This window comes from Drosophila bipectinata, unplaced genomic scaffold (assembly GCF_030179905.1).
Source record: "Drosophila bipectinata strain 14024-0381.07 unplaced genomic scaffold, DbipHiC1v2 scaffold_29, whole genome shotgun sequence".
Lineage (NCBI taxonomy): Eukaryota > Metazoa > Arthropoda > Insecta > Diptera > Drosophilidae > Drosophila > Drosophila bipectinata.
Window position 1 is genome coordinate 19,195 of NW_027222942.1, and position 8,306 is coordinate 27,500.

Sequence of the window (8,306 nt, forward strand, 5' to 3'; positions counted from 1 at the left end):
TAACAATATAAATGAAAAATATTATTTTCATTTTTCACGTCACTAATAAGATGACGAGGCATTTGGCTACCTATGCGAAAGTAATTCAACTCCCGCCGTCTTAAAGTTTAAGACTTATAACAATATAAATGAAAAATATTATTTTCATTTTTCACGTCACTAATAAGATGACGAGGCATTTGGCTACCTATGCGAAAGTAATTCAACTCCCGCCGTCTTAAGGTTTAAGACTTATAACAATATATGTTTAATATTTTTAATATCCGTGAGGTTTTAAATAGGGACAGAAGGAATCTCTTGAATTGAATCATGCGCGTCACTAATAAGATGACGAGGCATTTGGCTACCTATGCGAAAGTAATTCAACTCCCGCCGTCTTAAGGTTTAAGACTTATAACAATATATGTTTAATATTTTTAATATCCGTGAGGTTTTAAATAGGGACAGAAGGAATCTCTTGAATTGAATCATGCGCGTCACTAATAAGATGACGAGGCATTTGGCTACCTATGCGAAAGTAATTCAACTCCCGCCGTCTTAAAGTTTAAGACTTATAACAATATAAATGAAAAATATTATTTTCATTTTTCACGTCACTAATAAGATGACGAGGCATTTGGCTACCTAAAAGAAAGTAATTCATCTTCCGCCGTTATAAGGTTTAAGACTTATAACAATATAAATGAAAAATATTATTTTCATTTTTCACGTCACTAATAAGATGACGAGGCATTTGGCTACCTAAACGAAAGTAATTCAACTCCCGCCGTCTTAAGGTTTAAGACTTATAACAATATAAATGAAAAATATTATTTTCATTTTTCACGTCACTAATAAGATGACGAAACAGTTAGTAGGCCACAATTAGTAGGGAAACGTGGACAACCCGTGATAAATCCTTATATGCTTTCTTAGATATAGCATATAAAGATTTTTTATACTAAATATACATATTTACACATGCATATTTACATTTTTTTTATATTTCGAATCATCAAGCAAAGGATAAGCTTCAGTGGATCGCAGTATGGCAGCTGCTCAACCACTTACAACACCTTGCCCGTTACAAAAGTCGTTTACAATTGATTCTAGGCTTTGTCATTGTATTAAATAATGTTTTCATATGTAACTAGCATGGCATCAGGTGATCAAAGATCCTCCCAATTTACTATGTTACAAATTACATTGGCATCACATCCATTGTCGTTTAAAATATAAATAATAAACTTTAAATGGTTTAGAAGCCATACAATGCAAATTGCCCCTTATTTATCATTGCAGTCCAGCACGGATACGACCTTAGAGGCGTTCAGGCATAATCCAACGGACGTAGCGTCATACCACTGTTCGCTCGAACAAGTATTGTGCCATTGGTCCGTACCTGCGGTTCCTCTCGTACTACGCAGGAATGCTGTCGCAACAACGTTTTGTCATTAGTAGGGTAAAACTAACCTGTCTCACGACGGTCTAAACCCAGCTCACGTTCCCTTGCATGGGTGAACAATCCAACGCTTGGTGAATTTTGCTTCACAATGATAGGAAGAGCCGACATCGAAGGATCAAAAAGCGACGTCGCTATGAACGCTTGGCCGCCACAAGCCAGTTATCCCTATGGTAACTTTTCTGACACCTCTTGTTAAAAACTCTTTAAACCAAAAGGATCGATAGGCCGAGCTTTTGCTGTCCCTGTGTGTACTGAACACCGAGATCAAGTCAGCATTTGCCCTTTTGCTCTATGTGTGGTTTCTGTCCGCACTGAGCTGGCCTTGGGACACCTCCGTTATTATTTGAGAGATGTACCGCCCCAGTCAAACTCCCTACCTGGCAATGTCCTTGAATTGGATCATACCTGAGTAATTGGAGTTATACCAAATTTTCAAATCGATAATACATGAATGCATCTCTCATTAAAGAATTTGTTTGCGATTATATAACAAACTCGTGATACTTTGATCAAGAAGCTTGCATCAAAACCCAATACCATAAGATATAATAAATATATCCGTATAATGGCTAGGAAATGATACACGTTCCATTTAATCAAGTAAGTAAGGAAACAATAAGAGTAGTGGTATTTCATTGTCGATACCAAACCGAAGTCTAATATCTCCCACTTATTCTACACCTCTTATGTCTCCTTACACTGCCAGATTAGAGTCAAGCTCAAAAGGGTCTTCTTTCCCCGCTAATTATTCCAAGCCCGTTCCCTTGGCTGTGGTTTCGCTAGATAGTAGATAGGGACAGAAGGAATCTCGTTAATCCATTCATGCGCGTCACTAATTAGATGACGAGGCATTTGGCTATTTTTTTTTTTTTTTTTTTTCGCTAAGGATCGTAAAAATCTTCAAAAGATACACACTCAGGTTATGATGTTATTTAGCCAATAAGAGTGTGCATGCACGATTCATCTTGTGGGTTCATACGACCCAGAAGACGCCTACGTACTAAAAACCGCCTCGTTTTTAAGCGAATTTTATGCCGTTTTTAGATGTTATGCTACGGCAGCAAGCTTTTAATATGAACGTGATGCATGACTAAGTCCAATCACGCGTGTATCCCGACAGATACATGAATTGTCGCCAACTCCAGAGACCACCACTGATTACCCGGACACTAATGATATGACTATCACTAGTGCTGAGGAGGTCTGAAGCAATCAGCCGTTTTACCGACTGACCGCTCCATATTCCTCTCCAGTTCACAGTGGCGGAATGGAACTCAACAACATGTTGCGAGCCGAAAAGTCTCCGCAAATTTGTCCGTATGTCCGGTGTCTCGTACTTCTCGACTTTGCGCTGATGCGCTTGGTCGAGAGAATGTCCGTCGGTCACTACCTGCGCGTCAATCACATAAATGTGATTTTGTCGGATAGCTACCAGGTCGGGTTTATTCAATCCGGTCTCGCCCTGCAGACTTGGTTCAACATGAACGACGCAGCCTTTCCTCTCAAGTCCCCGCTTGATTAGATTTACTACGCCGTCGTGCCGAGCTATCCTCCTCCCATGAGTACGATAGCATTGCTGCAAGATGTGGTTTGTTGTTTCGGGAGCATCACATCCTGCACGGCACCGTCTTCCCAATTCGTGCCTTCCCCTCGTGGTACGAGACCTTGAGGGTAGGGCATTTATCCGCAGTTTGATTCCTTCTGTATATTCCCTTCCTGTTAGCAAACGCGTGGGTTGGACAACCCATCCGTGTTGCGGAGCAAAACGCTCTGCTTCACGGAGCCCGCCACCATCAACAGACATGTGCAACCTATTTGCCAAGTACGAATCTACCTGTAGACGGGTTAACAACTCTTGACTTCCAGCCTGAAGCCTATCCCGGGCCCTCCGCATTTCGTCTTCCACGAAAGAGCTGGCTACCTCGGATTGCTCGAGGTGAGGCCATTTTATACTGCTCAATCGCTTCAAACGAAGCATCGGTGCTATCCATCTCAACGATGGTAACCCGAGACCCCCACTTCTGTGGGGGGCATGGAAAAAAGAAGTTGGTACGTCTACCGGAAGCCTCAACCACTTCCGTGCGGTATATCGAACCAATGTGTCAAATTTCTTCAGAACGCCTATCGTCACACTCCCAAGGGTCAGCTTGTGATAGAGTTGTGGGATAAGGACAGTCCGAAGGGCAAATAACTTCTGCTGTGGCTTCAGGGGGGCCCGAGTCAATCTCAACAGCTTCGGTTGCAACTCCTCAGCTGGATTGTACCGGACCCGCCCATCCGCAGTGAATTTAATCCCTAAATACTTCCACTCGTCAGTGCGCTTCAGTGAAGGAACCTCGCGCTCCCCAATCAAAAAGCTCCGCCGTTCCACGACAGTACACTTTTGCTTGGCTTGCCCCTTTATGCTGACAGTGAAACACTTGTCAGTGTTAAGGGTGAGGCCCACAGAGGAGAGAAAGCCAACTGTGGTGTCCAACAATTTCTGAAGGCCCATCGGAGTTTCCGCAAAAAGGACTATATCATCTGCGAACGCAGCCGCATTTGTCATAGCGTTTCCGACTTTGGCACCAATCTCACTGGGTAAGGACCTAAGTAACCGGTCAATGACCAGATTAAATAGTATGGGAGACAAAGGGTCACCCTGCTTGACGCCTCTTGCAGGAATGAACTCCCTTGAAACCCACCCGTTCCCAGTTAGCATTGTGCCGCCGCCCTCGTACGAATTCCGTATGTAGTTGATTAGTCCTTGTGGGGCACCATACGAAGCCAATGTGTTGTAGACCGCTTTGTGAGCTACCGCATCAAAGGCTTTACTAACATCGAGGGTCCCGATGTAGCACGATTTAAATCGCTTATGATGTTCCCTTAGAACTAAATCAACAATCGTCGTATTGTCAGCACACCCATCGGTCGGTAGGAACCCTCGCTGACGCGAATCCCAGTTGACTGCACTAATCAACCGGGCTGCCAAAATGGCATTTAGTTGCCTAACCAAAACCGAGGGGACTGAAATAGGACGATAGTCTTGCGGACGACTTGCCGTCGCCATCTTCGGGATGAAGATGGTTCTGGCCAGACGGATGGAGTACGGAAGTCTCCCACACCAGAGAATTAAGTTCATTATGCGTAGCATAATGCCATCGGGGATACTCCTGGCAGTTCTTGGAGTAATCCCGTCCGGGCCTGGAGAACCTGATAATTTGACCTTATGGGCCCTAAGATCGCGCTGGTTCACAGCGGACCATACTCTCTCCAACGAATGTTCCATGTGGAACGAGGCGTGTTCGATGGAGCTTGAGCTAGGCGTGGTCATTATCTGTTTCCAATATGGCTCCATAATTTCCTGGGGTGGCTGCACCGACTCGTCAGCGCCCTCCAGCAGGGACTTTATGCATCTTCCCGGATGTTTATCCCAGTTACGCTGAACCCTAGCGTACTGCTGCCTTCTACGCTGTCTCATATTTCGAGGCTCCGTTCGGGGCCTCGTCAGAATGTGCGGTTCATTCCGTGGCGGAAAAATTTCCATGAGATAGCAAGATAAACTTTGGAGAGTGGTTTCCTGTCCCGAGACCTGCGCATTATCTACGATAGTTTGCAGGACCTCGGCTCTCCACCGGGAATCGCATACTACTGGGGCATAGCCCTGTAGTACCCTGAGGATTTCGCTGTTCGTCTGTTCGTGTGGTCTGATTGGTCCCGAAGATGATGTTGATACTCGTCGGTTTTGCTCGCTATTACTAGGGCGGCGCTGTGAGGTATTCGACTCTAATGCTTCTGGGGTGGGAACAGATTGCCCTCTTATCTGTTCCAGTTTTGCCTTATATTCACCCCTCTTCCGATATGAAGAAATTGCATCGGAACTGCGGTGTGTAAAAATTTCCGCTAGCTTTTTATTTAGATGTCGAATACCACTTGCTGCAAGCTCGACCTCCTTTCTCGCCATCATCAACGTTTCTTCCTCTGACCACCTCGCTTTTTTATCAACACGAAGACGTTGTGTATCAAGTTCGTCTTTGTGTCGATGTGACATGTGGACGCCCAAACCCCTCTTGGAGTTGAACGACATTCCACATATCGTGCAGGGCACCCGACCTGAAAGGTTAACCGCTGCACCTCGTTCATACTGGTTGCTAGCATCCAGACTAGTAGCCGTGGACTCTCCTCTTCCTATTATATCATCAATTATCCGAGGCTCGTTGTTAGTTTCTGCACCAATATGTTTTTAAGGGGTCCAAGGGGCTGGTAACCCCAGGGACCCCTCCGCCGCTCAAATCAGCTACCAGCAAAAGCTAGTACCCAGAGAATACCACGAGGAGGTTTTGAGTCGACTTGACTTGATCGTATGATTTACGAGTTACGGAATTGCACCCACTCTACGCGATCAAATCCAATTCTCCAATTGGATTGAGAATTACTCCCGTTGACCGCGCTTACTCCCGCCGTTGACCCGCGCTTACTTGAATTTCTTCACTTTGACATTCAGAGCACTGGGCAGAAATCACATTGTGTCAACACCCGCTAGGGCCATCACAATGCTTTGTTTTAATTAGACAGTCGGATTCCCCAAGTCCGTGCCAGTTCTGAATTGATTGTTAATTGATAATCGTTATAATTAATAAGAACTAATTGGTTTGACCCAACTAGTATTCTTAAAAATTTTAGCAAGAAAGTTCCACAATTGGATACGTAACTAAACTATCCGGGGAACAAGTTACAACCATAAATGATTATAACTCTATTTACCCAGAACGAGCACATAAACCATATTATTGTTTCCCAATCAAGCCCGACTATCTCAATCTTCAGAGCCAATCCTTATCCCGAAGTTACGGATCTAATTTGCCGACTTCCCTTACCTACATTATTCTATCGACTAGAGACTCTTCACCTTGGAGACCAGCTGCGGATATTGGTACGGCCTGTTGAGAAGTTTGCGTATCCCCACCATAAATTTTCAAGGTCCGAGGAGAAAATATCGACACAACAGTATATGTCATGCTCTTCTAGCCCATCTACCATATCTCTCTGCGAAAGACTTCCATGGTAGTACGACTATAAAACAGAAAAGAAAACTCTTCCGATATCTCTCGACGGCTTCTTTATGGTCGTTCCTGTTGCCAGGATGAGCACGAGGCCCATATTTAATAACAAACGGATACTCAACAGGTTACGGAATTGGAACCGTATTCCCTTTCGTTCAAAATTATTCAAGTATATAATTTTCACAATAATTGTAATATTTATTTTTACTTGAAAATTTTCGGCTTTCGCCTTGAACTTAGGACCGACTAACTCGTGATCAACCACTGTTCACACGAAACCCTTCTCCACTTCAGTCCTCCAAGGTCTCATTCGATTATTTGCTACTACCACCAAGATCTGTACCAATAGCAGCTCCATGCAGGCTTACGCCAAACACTTCTACGCATACCATTGTACCTTCCTACTCACTAAAGTTTCAAAATTTATATTACAAGTAATATAAATCATCTACTTTAGCGGTAATGTATAGGTATACAACTTAAGCGCCATCCATTTTAAGGGCTAGTTGCTTCGGCAGGTGAGTTGTTACACACTCCTTAGCGGATTTCGACTTCCATGATCACCGTCCTGCTGTTTTAAGCAACCAACGCCTTTCATGGTTTCTGCATGAGTTGTTAATTTGGGCACCGTAACATTACGTTTGGTTCATCCCACAGCGCCAGTTCTGCTTACCAAAAGTGGCCCACTGGGCACATTATATCATAACCTTAAACTTCATATCAAGAAAGTTAAGGTTCTTACCCATTTAAAGTTTGAGAATAGGTTAAGATCGTTTCGACCCTAAGGCCTCTAATCATTCGCTTTACCAGATAAGATTATTTTATATAACATTAAAATGCACCAGCTATCCTGAGGGAAACTTCGGAAGGAACCAGCTACTAGATGGTTCGATTGGTCTTTCGCCCCTATACTCAATTCTGACAATCGATTTGCACGTCAGAACTGTTTCGGTCTTCCATCAGGGTTTCCCCTGACTTCAACCTGATCAAGTATAGTTCACCATCTTTCGGGTCACAGCATATCTGCTCAAGGTACGTTCCAGTTAGAGGCATAAATAATATAAATATTATTATACATAACTATATAGAACGCCCCGGGATTGTGTTAATTAACTATAAAATAGTTAAAAAACTAATCCCATTAATAGTCAAGTTAATTACGCTATTAGGTTTATATCCCAATAACTTGCACATATGTTAGACTCCTTGGTCCGTGTTTCAAGACGGGTCCCGAAGGTATCCTGAATCTTTCGCATTGTTAATCATACAAGTGCATATAATAAACACAAAAATCAATGATAATTATGCCATTATATAATTCCGAAAAATTAACGCACTGTATTCTTATTAATCTATCAACACTTTATCAAATTAATGACATTTATCCTATGTTAAAATGCAAGCATAATAATTTGAATAAACTATAAGTCATATTTTATGATAAATTATATATGTTAATAGATTACAATGTCCTTATATGGAAAAAATGCACACTATTTCTATAATATTATTTAAATATTATAACTTTAATGATGAATTTTCCATAATGGATATTCAGGTTCATCGGGCTTAACCTCTAAGCAGTTTCACGTACTATTTAACTCTCTATTCAGAGTTCTTTTCAACTTTCCCTCACGGTACTTGTTTACTATCGGTCTCATGGTTATATTTAGTTTTAGATGGAGTTTACCACCCACTTAGTGCTGCACTATCAAGCAACACGACTCTTTGGAAACATCATCTAGTAATCATTAACGTTATACGGGCCTGGCACCCTCTATGGGTAAATGGCCTCATTTAAGAAGGACTTAAATCGTTAA

General features: G+C 42.6%; 1 pseudogene; it reads right to left on the bottom strand.

Annotated features, from left to right (window-relative positions):
- Positions 1-986: 986 nt before the first annotated feature.
- LOC138927495 (large subunit ribosomal RNA) overlaps positions 987-8,306 on the bottom strand; it is a 7,504-nt pseudogene continuing 184 nt past the window's right edge.